This window comes from Coptis chinensis, chromosome 4 (assembly GCF_015680905.1).
Source record: "Coptis chinensis isolate HL-2020 chromosome 4, ASM1568090v1, whole genome shotgun sequence".
In the NCBI taxonomy this organism is placed as follows: Eukaryota; Viridiplantae; Streptophyta; class Magnoliopsida; order Ranunculales; family Ranunculaceae; genus Coptis; species Coptis chinensis.
Genome location: NC_141459.1, coordinates 82,851,015 through 82,878,979, shown reverse-complemented (window position 1 = coordinate 82,878,979; position 27,965 = coordinate 82,851,015). Strand labels below are relative to the sequence as shown.

Here is a 27,965-nt window from a genome sequence, read left to right as displayed (position 1 = left end):
AGCAAGAAATCAAGAAATGCAACTGATAAAGAGACATTCCATTCCTTTTATGGGTCAAACTAAATAGTATCTCTGCTTAATTATCTTTTAGAAAGTGCAAAGCTGCTGAAATGATCAATGTGACTTCTAATTTTCCTAGCAAAGTGCACATGGACTGGGTCAATCTTGACTACACAACATAAATATTGGTCCATTTCATTTCCTAATCCAATAATTGCTGCAATATGTGCCCCCGTCGTGGGGTACTGGGGGTAAGCCTTTTGTCTTCAACTATCAACTATATACAGCCAGATAAGTTGTTAGACGTTGATGTCTTTCAATTGGGACCTGGTGTTTTTTCTTGTCATCCGTGCCTTTGAATCCTTCTTAAGAAAAAAGTTACAATGGATTAGGGTGTTTATCAGCTACAATTTCAGATTTCCACTTTATTGACTTTAACTACTTTTAAAGGGATACCTAGTTAAAAAAAGTTCAAATGGATTAGGGTGTTTATCGCCTACTGATTTCGGAGAAATTACCTAGTTAAGAAATTCAGATAAGTCCACCGATATTAAAAATGTAATATTAAACCAAAAAGACATAGCATTTTAATTCGATTATCGTTTAATAATCATATAATAATTATATTTTCGTACTTTTCGGGTTTCGCGCAGTTAATATGAATATAATGATAAAATATCGATCAATGACGGGAATACTTATAATATCGAAGTCTTCATACTTAGCCCAAGAAAGCCCAACAAAAACTTGACTAGAGCCTAAGTTTTCAAAAGAACAAAACCAGGTCTTGAGCGGTCCACATATAAAGAATCAAACAAATTTCACGGCTCACATCTTATAAATCTTGATGTTGATTTTTGGCTAGTGAATTGAATGAGGCCGGACTGAGGCTTAACGAACTCTACTTGAATTAAAGTCAGAAAGTTGTAAAACGCCAAAATCGGCAAAATCACCACTGGACACACTAAGTGGACATTTCTGCCTGAACAAAAGGCATGACGAAGTCAAAGATAGGCGGTGGCAAGTGATGGTTACAATTTTGTGCCACCTCGGAATATGAAAGACATGTTCCAATTCAATGTTTGAATTGAATTGGGGAAAAAGACAAAACAAAACTTAAATGTTTGAATTGATATGGGAGAAAAAGACAAAAACTTAAACATTTTGAGACAAAACTTTGTTATTCAAAGACAAAACTTTGTTATTCAAAGTTTTGAATGTCTCAATTTAAGAAACTAAATCCCTTCACGAGGGTCTCTACAGCTATATATATATAGGGGGGTTGGTATTCTTCCCGGCATTTTTTATGCTTTAGCTTCCGCTCAGTAGTTAGTTAGTTTTCATTCTAGCACTTTACATTCCATCATTTTCTCTTCCAGCAATTTAAATATTGTAAGTTATTTCTTCTTAATAAAAGTCATTTCTTTTCAAGTGTAATTCCTGTCCTGCATTTATTTATTTAATGTATACAACAAGTTTAATTATTCCTTCAATGACCATGAGATAATCCCCCTCCCCCCTCAGGGGGAGGGTTATGCTGTTCGTGTGAGAATCCGGATTGACACTTTAATGTTCTAGAATTACTACTTAGGAATTAGGTGTAGATTAGACATCAGGTCCCCCAAAATGGCCGAGATACAAATTTGGAGTGTTGATGTTCCGAAGCGATCTCGCGAGACCAAAAATGTCTTCATGACGACTCTGCGGTGTCGATGACTCTCCAATTTGTCCAACTGATGTAGAATCGAACCAGGAGCTGAAATGATATTCCAGAGATTAAATATTAGTTCAACTCTTTATGCTAGTGCGATGCGACTCAGAGATGTGCGTGTTTCGCTAGGGATCGGTACTCGACGTCGTCTCGGGTTTGTCTATGAACTCGAGGCGAATTAGAGATGTAGTGATGTGGTAATATAAACTATTGAAAAATAATTCTTGCATGAGTATGATTAACCCTATCCATATTTCTCTATCTTTGTTATTTACATCGAAATCACCGTTAGTAATTTACATTATTTGCATTACCGTTAATTTAATTAAACCAACTAAAAAACCTAAAATCCTACTCACCAAAAAGTTGTAATTCCAGTTGTGAACATTGCCGAGCCCTAAGGTTTGGACGATCCCTTACTCGACCTATCCTACCAAACCCACGTGAGTAAGATAACTTGACTAAACGGACGACTAAACGGACTTTGGACTTTGGTCTTCGGAGTGTGGACTGTGAACCTCGGACTTAAGTATAAAACCAATAATGTGGATTTAACGTTTTATCAAATGGCGTCGTTGCACGCCGAAGGACTTTGGACATTTAACGTAATAACTGGAATACATCAAACAAAAACCCTGTCACACCCCGAATTTCGACAGAATTCGGAAAAATAACATTTGTTCCCGACTCTTCGATCTTCGAGGTGTGACGCACTCTCAAGCATAGTACAAAATATCGCGATATATCGCGATATATATCGAGATTTCATAGATAGATAGATAAATGCCGCGATACTTATTTGGGTAAATACCAGTGCAAATATCGACAAAATTTGTTGATATATCGCGATATATCGACGATATATTTTGTTATCGATATTGTCGGAGATAATTGGTGGCTTTCGGTGCTGGTGATTGCAAACCGACGAAGAAAATGAAAAAAGGCTACTCCTACCTCTCCCACGCGAGCTAATCTACCCTCTCCCACGCGAGTTTGCCAACCCACAAATATAAAAGCCCCTTCTTCTCCATTCTCTCACTCCTTCAAACTCAAACTAAAGCCCCTTCTTCTCCATTCTCTCACTCCTTCAAAGACTGAAGAAACCGACGTCTTTATCAGAGGCCATTGTACTAACTACTGACATAGTCCTAGTGAGGAACAACGAGCCATGGAAGACGACTTCGAGGCCCACACATAGATCTCCACCCCTTGCAAACACAACTGAATCGAAGTTTATCTGGGAGGCTTAAAGGTTGTACAATTTATCACAGTTTATATGGTACATTGCTTATCGTAAATATTTTCATTTGTGCTTTTATCAATTTATCATAAATGTATTCATTTGTGCTTTTATCGAAGTAAATTCTAATAGCTCTACTAGTATATTGGCTTCCGATAGGTATTGTCGATGATAGAATAGTGATCTGAGTTTCACAATTTTCTTCCTTTGATGCTCATAGGTTTACTTTGTGCTTTAGAAGTTAGTGAACAGTGAGCATTTTCAACTAGTGAGGTCGGGGCCACACCGGACCGTCAACATGCCCTTATTTGGATGCACGGATGTGATGCCTTGAACATACACTTGAGCGGTGCCTAGCCTTTAAAGAGTGAAGGTTCTTTCACGAGTTTAATCGATCTCAAATTAATTAGGTCCCGTGCTATATAACCTTGGGTTTCGTCATACCGTGATTTTGTGAAAAACATAGACATAAGACTTTGGTGGTAGAGTGGGTCATGTAGTCATAGGTTGCATTTGCTCCGGTCTTGATTGTTAAGTTGATTGACTTTAAATCATCGAAAGCTTGATCAATGTTCTCCTTTCAATCACCGATTAGCATTAGTATTATTTTTCGCCTCGTCTCTACTTAATTTGACTCGTGACCCATATTCAGTTATTTACCTAACATAATCCAGCCCCTACCAAAATGGTGACATGGTGATGGAGTGGGTCCTTACAAACCTGGTAATAGAGCTGGGTTACGCTTTCATCTTTAAAGCGGGCAAGCTGTGATACCCCTCGGGTATGCTTGAAAGGCACCTTGACCAATATAAATAGGGTGATGAACCGGCGTTGCACTAGGAGTTTAGTTCGACAACTGTTAGGTTCGGACGAAGACCGGAGTGTAGTCGACATTGGTTAGGTTCGCCCCAAGACCTAAGTTTAGTCGACAGCGAGTTCGATCCGTATGAAACCTGCGGTTCTCACATGACGATGAGGTTTGTACTTACTACTTAGTATCATGGCCCTTTGAGTTTGTCAATTGAATAGTTACTTAAGTTGGTATTTGCTCTTCAATGTCCGCAAAGGAATTCTTTGGTTATTTTCTTTTGTACATAGCCATGTGGATATCGTTCCTTGCTAATTAGGCTGTGATACCCCAAGGATATCTTTTGGGCGCCTTGTTCGAGGCGGAGTGCACGGTATTTAGTCCGAAATTGTCGTAGAGTTTAGTGAGTTTGGCAAAGGCACCAACATGTTCTGCGTTTTATGCCCCTGTTGCATCTATGATGCCTACAAGGTAGTCATCTTTGGAGAGGGATGCAATTGGAACATAGTGTTGGTCGATGATGATTATTATTATTTATTATTATTTGTTTGTTTGTTTATTTATTAATATTATTTTTAGGTAGGGGTGAGGGCTTTTGAGGAAGCAATTACCTCATCGAGCATAAGACAATTACCTCATGTCTCTATTATTGCTTGGCATTTGCATATATATGCTCTATTTGGTGGGGGTGGGGTGGTGGTGGTAGGACTTTTGGTCTACTTAGTATGTGTAGGTATAGTTGTACTTAAACAAGAATGTTGTGTGTAAAATACTACTAACTATCTTTGGAATGTGATCTTTTCGGGCTTGCATCGACTCATTTGTGTAGAATCCATGTACACTTTTAAATGGATTTAGCCTTTAGTGCGACAATGATACACATAGTCCTCACTTGCAGGTCCTGGCAAACCCCCACTTCACTCGTCTTATGTACACTTTTGTACTTGGAAAGTTGAGGCCTATTTCTTCATGACATATATTGACTGTTATATTTTTCTTTTCGAGGGAAGATATATTTTATGTATTTCCTTTTTCAGATTAGTTCCATGATTTCTAGCAAAACCCTTAATGCAGTAGGATCTTGCATCTCTTAAGGGTACTTGGTTTTCTGTGATTGATTTAGTGTGTTGGATGAATCTTGACTCTTGAGTCCAAAAGTCTTGAGTCTTAAAATTAATATCCGATTTTTCAAATACGAATGCGAATCGGAGTCGAATTTTTGGATATCCGTCTACACCCTTATGTATAACAATGATATAAGTGGAAATGATGTATATGTTGTTTTTATTTTAATTTTTGTATATAATTAATAGTATTCTTTTGATTCGAGGATTGGTTACTTGACTTAACTGGCATTGGTCGAGATGGTTAAGTAGCTGGTTCTACGAATCAATATATATTTGAGTAGTTGGGTACTTGGGTTTACGAGGTATGAGGTTTTAATATATGTTATAGAAGTATATTATATGATTTTCAGGTTATGACAGGTTTTAAATTTATGAAATGTTGAAAATACAAAGGAAACTCTGCCGAATTTTTTTTAGAATGTGATGTTAAGTAGTGGTTTTATATTTGAGTTATGTATATCATAAAATAATTTGTCTTCTTGAAGTCATCTAGAAGAGGATTGTACCCATCTTTGGTCCTTGTAGGGTAGAGCAAACTCTTCCACGAACTCTTCCTTGTCTTTTGTACAAGTATGTTCTCAGTGGTTGCTTGTTTTTCTATTTTGCAGCATAAGCACAGCTGAAAACTTAGTTGTTGCGCCCTAGGTACGTCGTGTTGTCTCCGTGGTTTGTTCTTCTCCCACTTTTGGTTGTTGCGCACTAGGTACGCCGTGTTTTTTTTTTCCAGCAAATATCAATTTTTCTAGTATTTTGAGTAAGAAAGTCAAGCATTTATTAGTAAGAATAATTCAAATAACATGTTCATTGTTGGTGCAGTAGTGGAGTTTGATTTGCAGTAGTGGAGTTTGATTCGTAGTAGTGGAGTTGGCTTCTGATTCTCTTGAGGTAAAATTTCTACCCATTTCGTATACTAATTTTATTTGTTGCTTGTTATTTTTTGCAACAACTGAAATTGTGGGTGTTTGTATGCATATAAGGGATATGTTTTGGTTGTGTGCCATGGTAAAGTCATTTGGTTTGTATATTAGGTAGTGTTATGATTTATTCTTGGTTTAATTATCAAGTGTGCAGGTTATATGTTTTTTATATTTTATTTGCGCATGACTTTAAATTAATTTGAATGGCTAATGTAATTTAACTTGGTATTCATATTCTATTGATGAACTGATAGTTATAGAATTTATGTTTGTCTTTTTGTTGTCTTTTTTTTATTTTATTTTATTTTTTTCTTCTTATTTTACTATATGAGTATTTTAGGCATAATACAGGTGGTCAAAAAGTTGAATAAACAAAGGAAACTTTGTCAAAATATTTTTAGCTCTTTTGTTTTATAAACAAGCAAGTTAGTGTTAAAAATATAATACAATGGTAAAATTGTCTAAATGATTTATACCGTTATTTCTAAGTACAGGGAAGATATGATTAGCATTGGTAGAGGCATGAATATTAGAATTAGATGTTGGAAAAGCTCCCGACACAGTTAAGGCAACATTGGAATATCAATAAAAGTACACAGTTATCATTGGAATATTCTTGATATCACTCAAAGTACAGTTTGGTTCCAGAACACGGTGCACCTACGGGTGATCTGAGAGTTCCTACTTGTTTAAAGATTGGTTAAATCCGATCACAAGCCCGAATGCCGGTTTCGAACTTGACTGTAATTGTTTGATATTATTAATATTTGGATGCTTGACTATTAGAATTAAATGTAGAAAAAACGCCAGACACAGTTAAGGCAACATTGGAATTTGAGTTATAGGACCACATACTTGATCCATGTATTTTTAAATAGGAATCATCAAATTTAATTATGTTTTGGTTTAATGTATATATTAAATTATTCTCGTTTGTGATAAATGAGGATAGAAATGCCAAAGGGATTTGATATCAGGTGGGACCACGCTTATCCATATCCCCGGAAATAAAAGCGGGCACAGTGTAAAATCTTGTGACAAGATTTTAAATTTGGAGGTGGCATTACAAGGCTGAAAGTACATCTTGGCGGAGGAACAAAAATGTTGAGAAATGTTTGAAGTGTGGAAAGGAAATTCGAGACATGTTCCGACAAATAATTGAGTCCGGAATTGAGAAGAGAAATGGAAAAAAGATAGCTGAAGAACATTATAGAGCTGCCATGCATGCACACCCTCCTGGAGAAGACTCAGACGAGGATGACAACGAGTTCGAGATGGCACGACAACAATCTAGGGATGAGTACCAGAGGAGGTTCGCGAGCGAGCGGGCTCGTGGGATAAGAGGGCTCCAACCAGAGAGAACACCAATGTTGCAAGCACAAGCTCTCGCAAAGGCAAAGGTCTTATGTCTCTCTTCTCCCGTTCGAAGAGCACTAGGCATCCCGAGCTTATTGATGTCGATTCGCCGAGAAGGCCTGATGTTAATCAACCATCCGTCCACCCGGATGACTCTCACCGTAAGTCAAAAGTGGGGTGTTTAGAACATTTGTGGCTAGATTTGTACTTTGGGGAAACTTGTCTCCAAATGCAATGGCCAACAACCCGTATTACAAGCCGATGTTCGATGAGGCATGTCGCTACCGGTCTTGAGTGACCCTCCTTGACCTATCAACTACTAAATTCAGAGTTGCAAAGGCTTAAGGCAGAGTGTAAATTGTATATTGACCATATGAAAATAAAATGGTCTACATATGGTGTCACCGTTATGTGTGATTCTGGTGGTCCAAGCGGCGATTCTTGATGAACTTCATGGTGTATTGTGATGGGCTCATGACTTTTGATTCGTCCGTTGATCTATCGAAACACAAGAAAGATCACCGCCACTTACTGAAACACATGAGACGTGTTGTTGACAAGGTTGGCAAGGAGAATGTTGTTCAGATTGTAACGGACAACGGGGCGAATTTTAAGAAAGCTGGAGAGATGCTTGTAAGAGAAAATGGTATACTTACAAATAAGTTTTATTCTCCCATTTTAGATTCCTTTTGCAAATAGGTTTTTTGTATGAACTATCTACTAAACTACTTCATGTACAATAGGGTATAACCTTTTCTGGACCCCATGCGCGGCTCATTCTATAGACCTTATCTTGAAAGAATTTTCTCGAGCCCCGTCGACGAAAGCAATCCTTGATCAGGCAAAGGATATCACGTCTTTCATTTATAACCACTCTCGAGTTGTTTCCCTTATGAGGGAAGTGTGTGGTGGAGACTTAGTCCGAGCTGGTCCAACTAGATTTGCCAGTAATTACATGGCATTAAAAGTTTCTTTGAAGAAAAAGAACAAGCTCCGGTCAATGTTTACTTAGAAGGATATCTTGAAATCAAGAATGATAATCCTACGGTCCGGATGATGATGGTTGAGGATATTATAAGCGGCCAGAATTTTGGCGAGAATGTGAAGGGATTGTAGGCGTATTAGAACCCATTGTGGTTTTATTGCGGAAGGTGGATAAGGATGATAAACCGACCATGCCATTTTTACACAGATGGGTAGAAATAACAATTGAGCAAGTTCGGAGGAAGATTCGCTCGCCTGAATGGATTGTTGAAATCATTAAGAGGAGGTGGAACAACCAATTGGGGCACCCATTACACAAAGCTGGTAATATTTTTGTTAACTCGAGGTTTATTTAATTGTACCATAACTGTTGTAAGCTAATATGCTACAAATTTGCTTGTAGCACACTACCTTAATCCTGCCGTAATTTACGGCCCTAATAGTGAAAATGTTGCATACAATGGGGAGTTCCTCTCAGCAATGCAGACAGTCATTAACCAATTGATCCCAAACCTATCAGATCAATTGGCTTGCTTAAATGAATGTAAAGCTTATCGAGAGGCTTCGGGGTATTCTCTCTGCGCCAATTCTTGTATATGGAAGAACCAAAGTCATGCCGGGTTAGTTTCATTGTTAACCCACTACTGAACTTGTAACCGACTTATTTTAGTTTTAGTCCATACAAAATTATATAATATGGTCTACATTGTTTTGTCATTGACGCGAAATTGATTGGTGGATGAATGTTGAAGGCGGTTATGTCGACCACTTGAAAACGTTAGCTATCTGGATCCTCTCACAAACTACCTCATCATCCGGATGTGAGAGGAATTGGAGCACGTTTGGATTCATACACTTAAAAAAGCGTTGTAACTTCGAGAACCGAAGTCACTTTGGAGGATCGAAGTCTTTGTCTACTACAACCTTCGACCGAAAAGCAAGCATGTCCAACTAAAGAACCAATTCAAGAAGAGAAGAAGATCTTGGACCTCACATCATTGTACCCGGTCGATAATATTTCGATCGGCCCTATTTTTTATTGGATTGATGATGAGAGAGAACCCCCGAGGCATTATTAGATGAAAGCGGTCGCCCTAATTCATACATTGCGAGCAAACGGTGTGCCAATAGATGGAAATTGGGAACCGTTCGAATCCCAATCGAGGATAACTTTGAAGCAGCTCTCAATCTCCTAATGACACTCAACTTGATGGTGAAACATATTATGATCCTGATGCATGGAGAATGCCTAGTGATGGGGAGCACGATAATGCTTACAATGTTGTTGATGACGATAACGATAGTGATCATGCTCAAGTTCGTGCCAGTGGTCCTAGTCGAGGAGGTGGTGGTGGTCGTGGAGATGGTAGTGGTCCGAGTCGAGTAAGTGGTGGTGGTCCCCCTGGTTTTGATGATGATCATGCTCAAGTTTGTGCTAGTGGTCAAAGTCGAGGAGGTGGTGGTGGTCGTGGAGATGGCAGTGGTCCGAGTCGAGTAGGTGGTGGTGGTCTGATAAAGCATAAAATGAGTAGTTTACCTACACAATGAGCGATGAATTCAAAATGTAAGTAAACTAAAACTTATCTTATGAGCCTATGTTTATCAAAGATTCTACTCTCAATCCTATGAGATATAGTGGAGTAGAGTGATTCGTTCCACTCCTAGTCCTTCCGCATGCTGTGTTTTCTAAGTATGAGTATCTTCTTAAAGTCTATGAGAGATTTACGAAAAGGCAACTAGACTACGATGCAACTACCCACAAAATGCAACTAGTCGGTTATCAGAATAACTAAGGGAATGCTACGTTGATTCGATATTAAGGAGTTAGAGGGGGATTGATTCCACCTTAACTTCGACTTAATCCTATTAACGACAAATCGTAAGTAATCCGAATTGAATCGAGCAGAAACAATTGGTTCTTCCTAATCCCTAATTACACATGGCATTTCTACCAATTAATAACTAGCATGTGAACGATTAAACCCATTCTCATGGTGAACTAAACATTTCTAGAGTGGAAAGGAAATTACGACGAATCTACGATAATCGGAATCAAGCTTTCATCAAGGCTTCTCAACCCCCTCTAATGGAGGTTTAGCCGAGAATCATTACGCAATCATTTCCGATTAAATTTAAACTAAACATGATATAAAGAATTGAAATTTACTTAATTAAACAATAATGAAATCTAAATTAATGACTAAAATGAACTAAGGACAGGAATTGAAATTAGATCTAGAAATGGAAATGACAAAAATCGAAGTTGATTAAAATACTACTTTATTGATCTAATAAAAAATGAAGAACAAGATTCAAAGATTTAATCTAATACAATAATTGGATTTGAAACTATACTTAATCAAAAACAATTAAATAAAACTAGATCTAGAAGCTATTTTAATGGCTACTTTCTATTCTAAGCTACCTACCATTAACTATCTACCATCATCCATCTACCATTAACAACCCATAACAAAGAGCTAAGCTTTTGTTTTTATACTTTCAGATCCAAAAATCGTGCATGGGCTTGGAGCCATGTTTTGGGCCAGAGAATCAGGCCCAAAACCCAATTCTTTCAGTCCAAAAAGGCCTCTTCAGCTAGATTCGGCTTCAACAGACTTTTCGTCCACTTCTGCTCCTCTGATTGGGTCAAGGCTTGGACCATTGCAAAGCTCTTTCCGAGCCGGTCGTTTTGACATAAGGTAGGCCCAATTCTGAGGTCTGAGTCCAAAGATATGGCATTCGGAAGTTCTGCTGACTTTTGCTCCTTTATCTCGCTAAAGTGGCACATTTCTGCACATAATGGACTTTGAAGCCTGAAATGCATAAAAACACGTAATCAGTATTAACTCTTACTTATTATTCACATAATTGGTCTAACAATATGATTATTAAGGGGTTAAAACTACAGTTTTGGGCTCTTATCAAACCACCCCCAAACAGCATTTTGCTTGTCCTCAAGCAAAGATGAGAAATTAGAATAAGTGACCAAAAATGGAGTTCTAACTACTCGTTTTATTTGAGTCGCGATTGCATTGACCATATGCAACAAGGCCTTAAACCACTAGGAATTCCCTAGTGGACGAGTTATAACCTCGTGAGAGTTTTCCAATGAAGGTACTCACAAACTTCATCTATACTACAACGACTAAGAAAATAAAACTATTGTTTCCTTATTCATGCTCAACTATCTATACATCTCTCTAGCAATTGAATAAGAATAACCAAGTCGAAACCTAAGTTAATATATGCATAATAATCTATCATCTACAATAAACATATACACAATGATAGTAAGATCTTGTAAAATGTTTAGCGGGTTTGTTTCGAGAACTTCTGAATAAGCGTCCTTAAGTAGGTTCTCACAATAATAGTCAAGAAACAACACTCTGATTTTTCCACTCAAGTTTATTTACTCCAGTGTCGGTGGGCACACTTTACCTTACAATCTCAATGACACACAGAAGGCTAGAGTCGATCAAACACATCGCCACTTACTATCACACTAACCTATTCCTAATTGAGCTAGAGGTCTTTATTAGGTGTTACGGGGATTAGGAGATGGTTTAAGAAGGAAGGAAATGGATATTCTAAAGGACAAGTCTGAGATAATAGAGTCTTCATATTATGTAACTAGAGAAAACCTTGTTATTTACTTTTGCTTCTACACTTTGTTTCCATCATTAGCCATATTTTTCTTTTTCTTTTCTTTGGCTTTGACTTTTTTTATTCTATTTTTGGAGTTTTATTTTATTTCTATTTCTATTTTTCTTTTCTTTGGATGGAAACTTCTTTTCTTTATTTTACGAAGCAACTAACTAATTTTTGTTTACATAGGTTTTTCTCTTCTTCTTTCTTCATTCATTCTATTCTCAGACTTATTCTAAATTGGGTAGGTTGATTTTTTTTTTTTTTTTTTTTTTTTTTTTTTTTTTTTTTGTAACAGGGTAAAGGAATTGTGGTTTATGGAAGGGCTAATGAAAGGCTCAGTGGGGCGACTAGCGAAAAATATACTTAGGTCAGAATTTCTAGCTATATCGATCCAAAAAGGGCCTAAATTCTCGCTTAGGATATGGTTTAGTGATCAAGCAAGTGGACGTGTGATTTTCTATCGGATTTTACTTCTCCCTTGTGTCATTTCTCAAATGTTTCGGCTCATATAAGGCTTTAGGCTATATTCTCACAGGATTTGTAGAATAAACTTACTTAGCCTAGATTTGAAACTTGTTGCTAACAATCATAGATACTTTCGGGTAATATATTTATAGATAGATGCAAAGATTATTACCTACATATTAACCTAAGTTTCTAACAATTATTCTGATGCAAAAGCTATGTGAGACTTCTAGATTGTTAAGAGCATAGAGAAAGAAAACAATACCAATATTCCTAAGTGTATAGCATGGACTTATTTATTTATATTTTTAAATTTTTGAAATTTTAACTAGAAAACAAATGCATATTATATATATTTATATCCTAATAGATGTCTTAATTACACGTGTTTCTATGCCCCCCAAACAAGAAGCATGCTTTGTCCTCAAAGCATTTAAATAAAAGAGGGTAGGAAAAATACCATTGAAGCGTGAAATTCAGAAACATCGCAAAAACAAGGTTAGAACGTACTAATATAGGAAATAAAACCGACTAACTCTATAAGAGTTCCACCCATTATGGGGTTAACAGAATTAAATTGCTTGGGACATAAGCGATTTTAGAAACTAAAACTTACCTCCACTCATTTGTTATTCGTCATCATCGCCATCATCCTCTACTTCTATAAAGAAGTGAGGCTCCTTCAAGGCGTCTGCCATGCTATGATAATTTGCCGGCTTCACGCCATTTATCATCTATGGTTGCTAACCTATTAAGTGCCACTTGGTATGATGGGGTGTAGGGTGCAACCCTGGTGAGGTTAATATCCGCCACCCTTGCCAAGTCATTTGCACGGAAAGATCGAATAATACTATTGGTGGGTCGCGACCGTGTCTACCCTAATCCAATCCGTGAAACGTGTACAAAAACGGGGAAAGAAACATAACATAATCATTGAAATTAGAACAGGCATAAGAAGGTTCTTATGCCTCATGGTATGAGCTCGTGCTAAACTAGACATCAAAGTTACGGGAAAGTCATAGAACCGTCCGTGGCTAAAGCAAGGAAAAAAACTGCAAGTGGCGTCATTCACGAAGAAAAACGCCATTCCCTAAAATGTTTAGCATAATCCAAAACATAACAGTTCCTATGTTCATGGACAGGCTACCAAGGGCAACGTTATAGTCCCCTTGGTCCTCAATCTGGAAAATGCCGCCCCATAAGCCTCGGCAACAACTCATAAGTGAGACATGCATATTATCGACCCAATAGCACCATGGGTCTTGTATCTCGGGGGTATAGCAAGTCCAAGAACAAATGCTAGCAAGAACACGGTAATTTCCATTGGTTCATCGTCAATGTTGATGGAGAACACTTGTTCTCCATCCGGTCTCTCAAAGAAAATGCGGTTATTATAAAAATAAGATGCAAGTCTTTGGAGAATAAAGTTCAACCCGGTCTTACCATAAGAGGTTCCGGCCAACGTATGTGATCACCTCGCGATACAAAGCACCGTAAGTAGTGCTTTTGGAACAAATCTTCGAAGATCGTTTCGGTATTATTATAGGAGATGTCATCTCAAAACTACGCTCTGGAACAGTACTGCAAAACAACCGCGCAACTTCGCGGAAAACCGGAATTTTTCTCGTCCACGGAAGTCGGAAGCGCATGGCCCTTCGCCATTAACTAAGGCGCGAAGTCGCTCTTTGTATTTTGGAATTCCGGTGTTTGGCGAGAGTCACGCTTTTGACTTGGGCACAAAGCGCTCCCGAGCAAAATTTTCAATCATAAGTGTAGAGCGCGCCTGGCTCCTCTGAAGCGTAGAAGCCTTCCGAATGCAATTTGCAAAAATGGAGACGAAACGTGGGAATCGCGGGTGTGAAGAAGTGCGTGATGGAAGTTAGATGTAGTGTGAGTTGTGAGTGTAGAATGTATGAAGTTTATATAGGTTTTAAGTTGCTAAAACGGATCGGGGAAGTTGTCAAAAAGTATTTCTGGCGGTTTCGGAAATCTAAAATTTCCAAACCCAAAAACGGAAACAACTCATTTTCTTGATTCTAATTCAAACCCAGTATCTTTTAGGTTGATTTTATGATTGAATGTACCTATTTAATCTAGATTTCATCCTACAATGATTCTCAATCATAGATATGCCTAAACGGCCATATTTTCACCTTACTCATAATAAATTCTAACACTAGGGTTATATAAAAATAAAGCTTGAATTGATAAAACCACCCCCAAACAAGTTGGGAAGGTGGGATCAATATGAAACAACCACACATACTGAAAATAACCCCTTATATTAAAATTTTCATTCGGAGTACCTTTCACTACAAAATTCAAATTACGAAAATAAAAGTTACATTACAATAAAAACAACAAAAATAAATAAAACAACAACCACTATCAATCCTCACACTCTCTAAACACCTCGCCACTGGTGGCGGAGGGCACACTCTCTAGTGGTGGCTCACGGGCTCCCGAAGGTCCAGCAGTCCGCCCTTCGCGGTCCACTACGCTCATGCCTCAGAAGTTGTGTCCTCCCGAGTAGTCCGTATGAGGTGGGAAGCGCGCAAGCATATCCACTCTAAACCGGGCTGGGCTTCCATCTCACCCTCGCTTTGTTCCCATCTCTCATCCTCTCTGGGTGCGGAGCTCGAAGTTGTGATGAATAGTCACGTCGAGTCCGGAGGTCTGCGACAGATAGTGTTTAGTGAACGCGATGCCCCTATGAAGCCGCGGCCGCGTTCGTGATCCGACCAACACCTCTCGAAGGCATCCGTATCAAAGCAAGTCACGCCCTCCTCATCCTCCTCCGAATCATCCTCATCCTCCTCCTCTACCTCATCCCGTTCCCTATCCTCGGGCAATTTCAGACTTGTTGGACACACTCCCTATAGATACGCGGGTTACGGTCGCGGGGTAATGTAAATCCTATCGACGGCGGAGTCGCTTTCATCTTGACATGATCTTGGTAATTAACACGGGAAGAGGTGCCAAAGACTTTTCGACCCCCTAATCATGCTCGGCAAAAACTCCAAGATACAGAAATCGTCTTACGCTCTGGAGTACCCATAAGATGTGGAGCAGGTCGGGACCGATGTCATCGACCTTGTCCTTCCCTAGGACATTTCGACTAATCCATCGAGCAGTAGCCCACCGGTTGGTTGGTCTGAGGATGCTGGTGAACACAATGGGAGTTTGTATTGTAGCTCCCATTGATGCGATCCACGCCCATCAAAGGCTCTACCCGTCAAACCGGGGCCCCTGTAAAGTGGCATCGGATGGATTCTAGGCGGAATGCCTAGAATCTCGACCAACGATCCAATGAGTCAACTCCTTCCTCTTCTTCTTTACCAACACAAAAATCCTACTCCGCTCCAACTCCCCGGTGTTGTAGAACCGTCGGACCAAGTCTTCGTGGTAGAAGGCTTCGGTCGAAATTACCACAAACTACTCCCAGCCTCTCTACTAGCCATTTCGTCACCGTAAAAAAAGCGAAGTGGTCGGCGATGAAAACTTGCTCCGGTAAAATTCGGGCGTTGTTGAGCCATCTAGTGTTTGGAATGGAGTGAGGGTTGAAATGTGATGTGGTGGTGGGATTTTAATAGGCGGTTGAAGCAACGGTGGTGGTGGTGGTGGAGTGGTGGTACAGCAAAGACCAAAATTATGAATTTTCGGTGGGTTTTAGTGATGGAAATCGGTGGTGGTTGTGGTGGTATTGTTTTAGAGAAGATTTGGGGTTAGAGTTGGATTTTGGGCGTGGGTTGATTAGGTTTTCTTTTTATTTTGATTTTTAGGTCGGGTTGGAAGCTTTGTTAATGGAGGTTTGTGGGAAAAAAAAAACGATGAACTGATGGTGAAGGCAAAAGGATGGTCGCCTGTGTTGTCTTGCTGGTTGGGCCCAAGCCCAATGCGAATTTGTCGAATTTTACGATTTTTAGCGCGATTTCAAACTAAAATTGCCGCTTCGTTACCGGTCCGATTTTGGTGAATGAGATATGGACATGATCAGGAGAGAATTTCCTATCCAATGATCCATAAAACACTCTATTCCGACTTCAGATGACATACGAGATAGTGGAAACGCCTCGAGAAGCGCATGGCGTATGACGTAAGTTATCGCGAGCGAATAAACTCTAAATTAATAGATTATGTCAATCCGAATCGTAATACAATAAAACGGCCTAAGCAACTCTAATGGGACATAAAACATTTTAGTATGCGGAAACATTTAACACCTTGAATTCCCAAAACATTTTTTTACAACGAAGCTTAGAAAATTTGTTTTAGCGATGGGTCTTTTAAAGTCGATTCGAGACTTCCTAGATTACTATGTTTATTTTTTATTTTTATTTTTTATTTTATTTTTAGAAGGAAAAACAATAAGCAATAAAGACATAATTCACACCATAGAGAAACATGACTCAAAAAATCCGAGAAAAACATGCAAGAGTGGAAAACGTGAACTATGTGAACCGTGGACTTATGATCCGGTACTTACAGCCACACACTCCATAGGGAGGGCCCGGTTACCTTAATGGTGCACTCACCAATATATTGAAGTGAAAGGAAGTGCACCAAGCACAGAAATTGAGTGGTTTATAGTCGGATACTCGAGACTTTATCTAAAACATATGTATGAACATGCGGTTGATCATATATCAACAACGAAATAGTTGTGGATCATTCCATAAATAAATATCGAGAAAACATATCCAAACACAATCAAGCACCAAGATTTCCCTCGACGTAGCCTAGTGGAATGAAAACGAAGTCGGATAACCCTATTGTGTAACCTATCATGCACTTTCTTTTTAATTTTTGAATGAGTGGGTGTTCTAGTAAATAAGTGTGGAAAAGTGAATGGTTGTGGAGAATATGGTGGATATGGATAAGTTGTAGAAAGACAGCCTGTATAACAATGAGGATGTGGTTTAGCAACCGAACTCATTCATTTGTGTGTGTAGGGACTGTCTCAATTCTGAAAATGAAGGTGTCAAATAGTTTGTCCTTACCTGAAGTATCATTTTGCTAGGAGGATTTAAAAATTATGAAGCCACGGGAGAAACAAAAGGATCGAGTGCAAACTCGAGATTCCTTTGAAAGGGTGGAAGGAGGGGAGTCGAGGTGGATGTTGTGCAAGTTAGTTCTTGATAGGGTGAATTGTCACCTACTCGAAGAAACTCATCGAATTCCTCATCTAGATTGGTCATATCCACATTACTATGGTAGTCCTCTACATCTTTGAGAAAGTCATCTATCCCGTCCTCATCAATAATATGTGTATCGACTAGTGTAGGAATGAAAATGTTGGAGTCTGACTTTCCAAAGGAAAGAATTTTGGGCATATGATTATCGAGAGAACGTGTTGTTGAAATAATCTCGGCAACGCTTCGATCATGCTAACCTCTCCATCCATAGGCGAATCGAGATGCTTGTGTCCTTGTTTTAAAAACATTGACTTCAACAACAAGATGGCCAAAAGACATGGACATTGAACCATCACGGCAATTAATGAGCGCATTGGCGGTTGCGCGGAAAGGGCGCCCTAAAATGATCGGGGACGAGTCGTTAGCGACTTCGTATCGAGGACTACAAAATCAACCCGGATAGTAGAAATCTGAACTTTTACCGGACATTTTCGACTACACCCTTAGGATACTTAATATACCGATCGACTAATTGCAACGTCATTTTAGTGGGTTGCATCTTGTCTAGACCTATTTGTCATACAAATAAAATGGGAGTAAGTTAACACTAGCCCCAGTGTCTAATAACGCGGTCGTCGTATAGGAATCTCTAAGGTGCATTATCTGATAGGGCGACCGGGGGTCCTTGTACTTAACAATTCCATTATGTTGAGATAAGGTTGGGAATTGTTCATTAAAAGGCGTCTTTTGGTATATTTGTCTTACGCTAGTGGTACACAATTCCTTAAGAAACTTAGCATGATGTGGTAGCTTTTTAATAGCTTCGAGGAAGGGAAGGTTTATAGTTAGATTCTTGACGTCCCTAATCTCCTCGTAATTTGTATCCCTAGTTAACATGGCTAATTTTTGTAGAAGCGGTGGTTTTACGTCTATATTTAGCAATGGTATCACTGGATGTTTAACCCGTGGCTTTACGTTTTCTTAGGTTGTGTTATACTGGTACCTCTACGGTGGTAGGCTCTTGGAGTTTCTATTTGGGTATCTAGTAAAATAGTAGGTGTAGGGAGACTCTTGGTGGGGTAACTATAGGCATAGTTACCTTGTTATCAACCACTCTGCCGAGCGGAGAGTGGTGATGGCATTTATCTCACCTACATTTTCATATTCATTACTAGTATTATCGGTTACCTCGAAAGGCTGTGTTTGTTGTTTTAGGATTAGGTATTGCGTGACTGGCAACACACCTTTGGTTTGGGCTTTATCTTGAGCCAACTGTTGGGTTAAATTATTAACGGATTGTAGAAGCTGTTGGTTAGATTGAGCCATGGTTTGGAAAAGTTTTGGCTCACTTGTATGAAGGTGTCAAAGGCGATCCGGTTGTGTGGGTGTAGTAGTCGCGGGTGGTGTATTTGGAACTATTTCACGTGAATTATTTATGGGTGGATTTTGATAATTATTATTGGCCAGGAGCGATACCTCTATTAGTATTATAATTATTATAATTACCTTGACCTTGTGCTTGACCTTTGTCGAGGTTGCACTTGGTTGTTATAATTATTAAAATTACCGACCCAATCCTTGTCGTAGTGGAGCTTGGTTAAAGGCGTGCGTTGGCCTAACATATTGATTATTGTACCCTTGAGGTGTGACTTGTTGGTTATTTCTCCAACCGGAGTTGGGATTTTTTGTCTCAAGGCGTTAGGTTCACTATTAATGGAACAAGCCTGTTCATAGGCTATAGGGACGATGGGAGTCGGGATGCTCGGGACTCAATGAAACTACATGGGTTTGAATTTACATTCATGGCGGGGATAGGCTTTTGTTGTCTGAAATGGCCTCTACCTTTTTAGTGAGTGATTCGATTAGAGTTTTAAGCTCGGAATCGTGTTTAATTTCAAACATACCCGTGCCTTAACTGTATTAGTAGAACTAGCGGAGCCGGGAGTAATCGTCACTACCCCCAATTATTATTTAAGCTTAGTTTGGTCCTCTAAAAATTTATAAGCCTCAGAGGCTCCTTTACTTAAGAAACTACCCCATTCATTATGTCAAGGACTTCTTTATGGTGATGTTGAAGTCCTTTGAAAAAGGCACTGAACTAACGTGTCTTTGCTAAGTTATGGTGTGGACACTCTATAAGCGGTCGGTGAAGCGATTCCAAGCCCTCTGAAAATGATTCATGAGGATTTTGTCGAAAAGAAATGAATCTTGGAAAGCATCTCATCCGTCTTTAGGGGTGGGTAAAAATGTTCCATAAACTTGGTTTGAACAAGTTTAGCCCACGAGTCCTGAGAATTAAGGCAGGCAGTTAACCAAAAGGCAGCCGCCTTCCAAAATTTAAGGTGAAAGGGAATACCCTTAATTTAATTTGTTAAAGGTACCAACCGTTGGATGGTGGAATGTTGTTAGGACTTGTTCAATCCCTACGCGTGTCCGATAAGGTTTTTCATGGTCTAAACCATGAAAAGCGGGTAACAAATTAAAATATTTGGAGGGATTCGAAATCCCATTTGGGTCTGCTAGAGCGATGCAAGATTTGGGGCTATCGCTCAAGGCTTTGTAGAAGTCGAGAGAGGAGTCTCTCTTTCTTCCCCATTATATCGGTGGTGTGTGTGAAATAGTAGCTAGAGGTGTAGTGTGTGGTATACTAGATAGACTTGTTTGTTCTTTGTTGTTGTGTATTTCGTTAGGTGTTTTGTTGACCGGACCTTAATCTCATGCAAGACTAAAGTCGAGCTTAACTAAACATGCAACACTCCAAACAATTACGATATACTAGTATAAACCTCTAACAGGAGATGCGCGAGGTGTGGAAGAAAGGAATACGATTAGCGTCCTTGCTTCGCTTATGAATAAGCGTCTTGTTTTACGCTTGTTAGGTGTATAAGCGAGTTAGAACACTGAAAAATATGAAAGATCAAAGTTCGAATCAAAGCTGCCAATTCGGAAAAATCAGCTAAAAGGCGTGGCTTCTCCTTAAGTGGTCGCTTCGGTGTAAATTAAATTATGATGTTTGGAGAGCGCTGGTCGCTTTGGTATGGGCTGGCTCGCTCGGTGGTAGATGAAATTCAAGATAACTTAGCTGGTCGCTCTCCTTCCTGGTAGTGCGTCGATTCGATTATTTTATCACGGAATTTTTCCAAAGCTGAAGCGGGCAACCCGGTATGAATCAAACAAGGGTGGGTAGGTGAAATGGGACTTTAAGAACGATACTAACACTACGAAAACAATCGAAAAGTGAAACTAAGATGGCGGCCATTTGATGATAATGCATAAAATGAGTAGTTTACTGAAATGGCGATGAATTCAAAAGCGTAAGTAAACTAAAACTTATCTTATGAGCCTATGTTTATCAAAGATTCTACTCTCAATCTATGAGATATAGTGGAGTAAAGTGATTCGTTCCACTCCTAGTCCTTCCGCATCTTTGTGTTTTCTAAGTATGAGTATCTTCTTAAAGTCTATGAGATTTCTGAAAAGGCAACTAGACTACGATGCAACTACCCACAAAATGCAACTAGTGGGTTATCGAATAACTAAGGGAATGCTACGTTGATTCGATGTTAAGGAGTTAGAGGGGATTGATTCCACCTTAACTTCGACTTAATCCTATTAACGACAAATCGTAAGTAATCGAATTGAATGCTTGTGAGAACAATTGGTTCTTCCTAATCCCTAATTACACATGGCATTTCTACCAATTAATAACTAGCATGTGAGCGATTAAACCCATTCTCATGGTGAACTCAGCGTTTCTAGAGTGGAAAGGAAATTACGGCGAATCTACGATAATCGAATCAAGCTTTCATCAAGGCTTCTCAACCCCCTCTAATGGAGGTTTAGCCGAGAATCATTCGCCAATCATTTTCGATTAAATTTAAACTAAACATGATATAAAGAATTGAAATTTACTTAATTAAACAATAATGAAATCTAAATTAATGACTAAAATGAACTAAGGGCCGGGGAATTGAAATTAGATCTAGAAATGGAAATGACAAAATCGAAGTTGATTAAAATACTACTTTATTGATCTAATCAAAAATGAAGAACAAGATTCAAAGATTTAATCTAATACAATAATTGGATTTGAAACTATACTTAATCAAAACAATTAAATAAAACTAGATCTAGAAGCTATTTTAATGGCTACTTTCTATTCTAAGCTACCTACCATTAACTATCTACCATCATCCATCTACCATTAACAACCCATAACAAAGAGCTAAGCTTTTGTTTTTATACTTTCAGATCCAAAAATCGTGCATGGGCTTGGAGCCATGTTTTGGGCGAGAATCGGGCCCAAAACCAGTCTTTCAAATCAAAAAGGCCTCTTGACTAGATTCGGCTTCAACAGACTTTTCGTCCACTTCTGCTCCTCTGATTGGGTCAAGGCTTGGACCATTGCAAAGCTCTTTCCGAGCGGTCGTTTTGACATAAGGTAGGCCCAATTTCGAGGTCGAGTCAAAGATATGGCATTCGGAAGTTCGGTGACTTTTGCTCCTTTATCTCGCTAAAGTGGCACATTTACGCACATAATGGACTTTGAAGCCCGAAATGCATAAAAATACGTGTCGATATTAACTCTTACTTATTATTCACATAATTGGTCTAACATTATGATTATTAAGGGGTTAAAACTACAGTTTTGGGCTCTTATCATGGTCCTCCAGGTTTTGATGGTAATGATAGGGTTCAGTCACAACAACCTAGAGTTTCCATTGGTGGTGGTGTTGGGTCACAACGGGTGACAGCACCAAGGTCACAGCAGTCAAGGGGTGGGTCCTCAATGCAGCAGTCATCGGGGTAGATCCTCACAAACAATCAAGGGGTGGGTCCTCACGGCGCCACCAAGTGGTAGGGGGTGAATCTTGCTGTTGTTGGGTCTCAACAAGCGGCGGTGGTTCCTCGCGTCGTCGTGATAATAGAGGAGTATACTTTCTTGAAGAGGATGGGTTTGACCATACAACTCAAGACTCGACCATGGTGCTACGCCCGGCCCAACGAGGATCTCGTCAAAGAAAAGGTCGACAAAGGAGAGCGAGATCTACCTGAGGCACGGACTCAAGCAATTGTTTTTATGGGCAAGGGTCGTCTCATGGGGTCGAGATGTGCGTGGACGTTGGCCAAGGGCCAATTTGGAGGATTGTTTTCTTCACGATCAGCCTTATGGATATTCTTCTTGGTTCAAATATGGTTGAATATTCTACTGGACTCTTCATATGCAAATCCTCGGAAGAATATTCACGTTCTCAATATTATGGGAATTGGAATGATCCTCAAGCATACTCTCATCGCTTCCACCTATGCTACTTCTTGGAACAATATCGTCCCCTCAAATTTTATGGAGATTGGAATGCTCCATCTCAGCGAGTATTCTACTTGAATCTACATTTGTGCTACCGCCGAACAATATGCACCTCCTCGTTATTCTTATGGAGGACGGAATGAAAGGACCAAAGTATGGAAGATGTTCACCATTCTCGGACCATAGTGTGGACATGCCTCCACCTGCATGGGGAACTGTATGGGAACCTCCGAGTAGACCCGTTGTTGAGGAAACTGGGTATCCGATTATTGGTTACCTTCAATTGTGTGGCAAGAACTTGGATCGGTCGGTATTATGACTTGCGTGGAAAACTTTAAGAATTGGTTCGGCCAAACCCTCACTTGGAACCAGTATTGTAATGATTTTCTTTTTGAATCGGCATTACATGGTGTTAAAGGCATACAAGAAGGGTTGCAAATCATTAGCATTAGTCTTCTTTGTAATGGTTTGGAGTGTAAACTTACGTTGGTTTGGAATAAAGTTAAAGTGTTTTTGTATTGGCTGTTAGTTTTTTTATCATGTTTAATGGTTTGGAGTGTCAGCCTCTCTGTTGGTTTTGAATAAAGTTTGAGTCATAGTATAAAATATCGCTCTGTTTTGTGAGTTCTTTATGTCTATGAATTAGTTTTAATTGTTATGTTTTTGGTGAGCCACTTAGATCTTGAAGAAAAATGTAGAGCTCCATGCAGCTTCGAAATGCCGTAGTAATTGTTCTGGTAAGGAGAAAACAATAATCTTCCTATGGGGTTTTATTTGTTTTAATTAAGCCGAGTGTCTAGTAACAAAAAGAAGCTATATTGATAAGCTTTGTCTTTGATGGAAACTTGTACTTAGGATTGGCAGCAGAGAAGCTAGAATGGGGAGATGACAATCATATAAAACAAATTTCAGATCAGTATCCAGGGGGATTTGATCTGGTTCTTGGAGATGATATTTATATCCTTCAATTTCATATGTTTTCTTCTTAATGTAGTGTTGGGCTTGCTTATTTCTTAGTTACAATTGCATCTTTTTGAATTTCTTGACGCACTGTACGCTTTCAACAACATAGCATCTCTCCACTTTTTGATACTGTGAACCAACTTTTCCGCCTCAGAGAAGTAAACTGCTGCAAGTTCATACTAGCTTATGTTTCTCAAGCTAAGAGGTGAGTGAAGATGCTTACTCGTTGTGTAATTATGACTCTGTTCACAACTGTGAACCAAAGGTCTTATAATTTGTAGTTATCCCGATTTTACTCTTTTGCCGCACGTGCATTGTTGCTCTTGATTGATGCCCCTGTTACTTGCTTATCCCTTAAGGATTCTATTAGCTTATCAACCTTATTTTAATTTCTAAGAGTAGCTATCTTGAAATCTATAGGTTTGTTTCTTAAAATCTATAGCTTGTCTTGAAAGAATTACCTTTCCAGCTCACATATGTTATTCACTTATTTGACTTGCTTTCTTCAATTCTTAATCTAGCTAGTTTATCATTTCATATGTGTTTGGAATTGTGGAAATCAGCATAAGTAGAAAGTCGTAACAATTTTGAAATTTTATTCCTCTACTTTGAGGCCTGAGGTGAGCTGAACCAAGCTGTTCCTTCCTCTAGTTAGCTTGAATTTGTTGATATTTGATTCGAGGGTTGGTTACTTGACTTAACTGGCACTAGTCGAGATGGTTAAGTAGTCGGTTCTACGAATCAGTATATCTTTTAATAGTTGGGTGTAGTTTTATTGGATATCCAAGTTATGACAGGATTTAAGTTTATGAAATGTCGAAAATACAGAGGAAACTCTGTCAAAAATTTTGTAGGATTTTTCCGTCTCTGTGTAGTTTGGGTTTTGCTTAGTTGGTCCGTATCACATCCTGAGTTTTGTAATAATTGTAGATGCCACGTGTCTTTGGTATTCAGTGACTGTTTTATTGTTGATTGTTTTATTGTTATCTTCGTTCTCTTATCTTTTATCTCTTATCTCTCTGGAAATACTAGGGCTAGTTGTTCTTGTGCTAAGATCTGCATCTTGAAGATTCATCGTGAATGAATCATCATAAGAAAAAGATGATGAAATCGGTCTCAAGAGAAAAGATGATGAAATCGGTCTCAGTAGAAAACGTCTCTGAAATCAATGGGAGTTATATTAATAAAAGCATGGAAATAATAATGGTCAATGGTCCGAACGAGACGATGGGTAAGGTTCTAGAGTCCTTGCAAGAGGCAAAGGATCATGATCATAGAAAAGGAGAGGATCTTCTTGATTCAGTGTTGTTTGTTGGGAAGTACTTGGCGGAATCACCTTTTGCCTACATGCTAAAGGCTCTAGATCTTCTCGAGTACCTTCTTTCCATCAAGGGTGAGGATGAACCAAGACCATTCTATTCTGTTTTATTTATGGTTCCCCTATTATCTCAAATAACAACCTCTATTGAAGGATGTAAAATCCTGGCTTCAACCAAAGGGCTGCAATATGTTGTAGATTGCCTGATCAAGATGATGGATGCGGTTTATGGCAGTGATGGGAAGGATACTAGTGGGAGCATGGTTTTGGCAAGTGATGTAATTGAACACATTCTATTGACAACTGATGAAGTGGATTGGAGTTGTGTTGGTCGTCTCCTGAAGACGTTAGAGTGTTGGATAGACTCTATAGGTGAGGCATCTATGGACATCAGGGTTGCAGAGCCTTCACGCTCTCATCATGGATTCAATCACAACAGAAGATCTAATAGATGCGCTATATGATTGAACGCTCAGTGCAAGTACAACAAGTATTGTAATATGTAGAAAAAAAATTCAAGATTCATTGTTAAAGAATGAAAAGTCAATTATGTAGGAATTCTGAGGTGTATTTTTGAGTATTAGAGAGTAATTTATATTAAAAGTATGACTGTGAGGGAATAATATATTTATATATATTATGCACGTGTCCAACACTTAATCGAAAAAACTCATGGAAGATCGTTATAACATAACACCTTGTCTAGAATGAGGTGATAATCTCCAGGACTCATGATAGATCGTTACAACATAACACCTCGCCCGAGCCAGGTGACAACTCGCACATGCACGAACGGGCAAGAACGCTTTCAACATAGGCGTGTTAGTTAAAGTCATTAGCATCTCTCGCTTTATAAATACACCGTTTAAAAGCTCATTTATTCTCATCAAGGCAGTGGGGGACTTGAATGAGGAAAGGGGAACAATGTCCGACTTGATTCAAGTTCATCACAAAATCTTGATATGTAGCAAATTTCGTCCCAAAGCGAGCTCAATCAAAACTCGACCCATCACAATCTTCTCCATTATTCACACTTGTAAGGACTGATCAAATTCAACCTTTATAATGACCACATTCAAAGAAAATATAGATATTTATCGATATTTGTCGATATTTGTGGATATTTATCAATATTTATCGATATATCGCGATATATCCACGATATTTGCAGTTATAAATACCCACACATAGTCTGTGGATATTTGTCGATATTTATCGATATATCTCGATATATCCATGATATTTACAGATGCCCAAATGTAATATATCCCCACAGAGGGGGATATATCCACGATACATATCCATAAATCAGAGGTCGATATTTTGCTATATCCCGATATTTTGTACTATGCTCTCAAGTCCCAAAACCCATAAACAATTTAAATATGCGGATAATTAAAAACCAATAAAAATTTCGATTAAACAAAAGTCCTCTTCATTTAAAAAATTCACAAATAAGATTAGGTTACAAATCTCTTTTCAATAACTCTTTATTTAAAATTACAAATGAAAATACAAAAACATTGTCTAGACTGAAAATCTATATCACCTAAAGGGAAAACAAAACCTATCTTGAAAAGTGACGCTAACGCCAACCACAAGCAGCAACCAACCTTCTTCAACACTAAACCTGTCAAGACTTATCAACTATGTTCATTTAATGAACACACCCGATAAGCAAACATGCAAATCGGGTCAGGATTATAAAATCTTTGGTGTGAGTAGCTTTAAAATACAATATATACTTGTACATATACATACACAATCCATAAGGCGTTAGTTCCTCCACCGGCTTTTAACTTCCAACAACTAATCGACATTCTTAACTACAATAAGTAAGGCAGGTAGTTCCTCCACTGAGGCGCCTTAACTTCCCACTAACCACACAACAAACCATACGCATAATAAAAGGCATTTAGTTCCTCCACGAGACTCCTTAAGTTTTAACTAAACTAATAACTAGTCAAGCATATTCTATAATTACCTTACAGAGTGGGTCGTCTCTGCCCAAGTAATTAGTTTGACCCACACTTCTGCAAAACCATATACAATCATCTATCTAAAGATATATCATTAACCAACACATTACCATAATTATATTAATTTAGGCTTTCTTTGCGTGTCCCTAAAATCACGTCGTATCTATGTCTTACCTAGTTTTCCTGGCTACCACAATCGCTTCCCAACGCCGAACATGTACATCCACATGCCTCCCCTTACATAATGAACCACTCCGTGCGTAAACCACTCCCGGGCGGGATGCCGCGACCGGGTAACCCCACACGAAAGTCATTATATAAGTACCGCCACTATTCGGCATAAAATATCGCATGTCTCATTCTAATTTTGTGAATGGAATAATCAAGCCACCATTCGGCTACGATTGCCCAACATATGGGTCAATCAACATCTTATATATACACCTTACACAAGGGCCAATCATATCACATACGCCCACACAGGGAAAATCACATAAGTTGTGGTAGTCAGGTTCTAGGATTTTCGTTACATAATTTATTCAGGTGTCATACATTTATATCTCAGAATAATTCTTATTCTATCTCATGCCAGTATACTTAATTGTACTGAAGCTCAACGTTTCTCGTTATAATACAATTCACATTATCACGTGCCAATACTATTCATTGCACGATATCCAAGTATCTCTATATCAAATCTCGAAACTTATTATTTCACGTGCCAATCATATATTGCACTACGCCAAATATATTTAGAATTATCTCAATACATCTCATAACAATTTTTATTCTTTCACGTGCCAATATATTATTGCACTACGCCACAATCCCGTGGAAAATATCCACAAATACTCTACTAGCATCTCACAGATAAAATAATGGAGTGTCTATACATTTATTTCTCCAAAACTATTGCCTTTAATATATATATATCCCAACATATTATATAATGTCACAATATCAACGTCAAATCTTATTTAGATAATGACAACCAAATTTATAC

At 38.7% G+C, this 27,965-nt stretch overlaps 2 long non-coding RNA genes across 2 annotated transcripts; both read left to right on the top strand.

The window, feature by feature from the left end:
* Positions 1-5,467: 5,467 nt before the first annotated feature.
* LOC147505164 (uncharacterized) lies at positions 5,468-24,714 on the top strand. The gene is made up of 4 exons (XR_015220551.1): positions 5,468-5,589; positions 5,703-5,771; positions 23,820-23,870; positions 24,698-24,714. It is a non-coding gene; the product is annotated as an uncharacterized LOC147505164 (long non-coding RNA).
* A 116-nt stretch (positions 24,715-24,830) lies between these two features.
* LOC147505163 (uncharacterized) lies at positions 24,831-25,620 on the top strand. The gene is made up of 2 exons (XR_015220549.1): positions 24,831-25,058; positions 25,182-25,620. It is a non-coding gene; the product is annotated as an uncharacterized LOC147505163 (long non-coding RNA).
* The last annotated feature ends 2,345 nt before the right edge of the window (positions 25,621-27,965 follow it).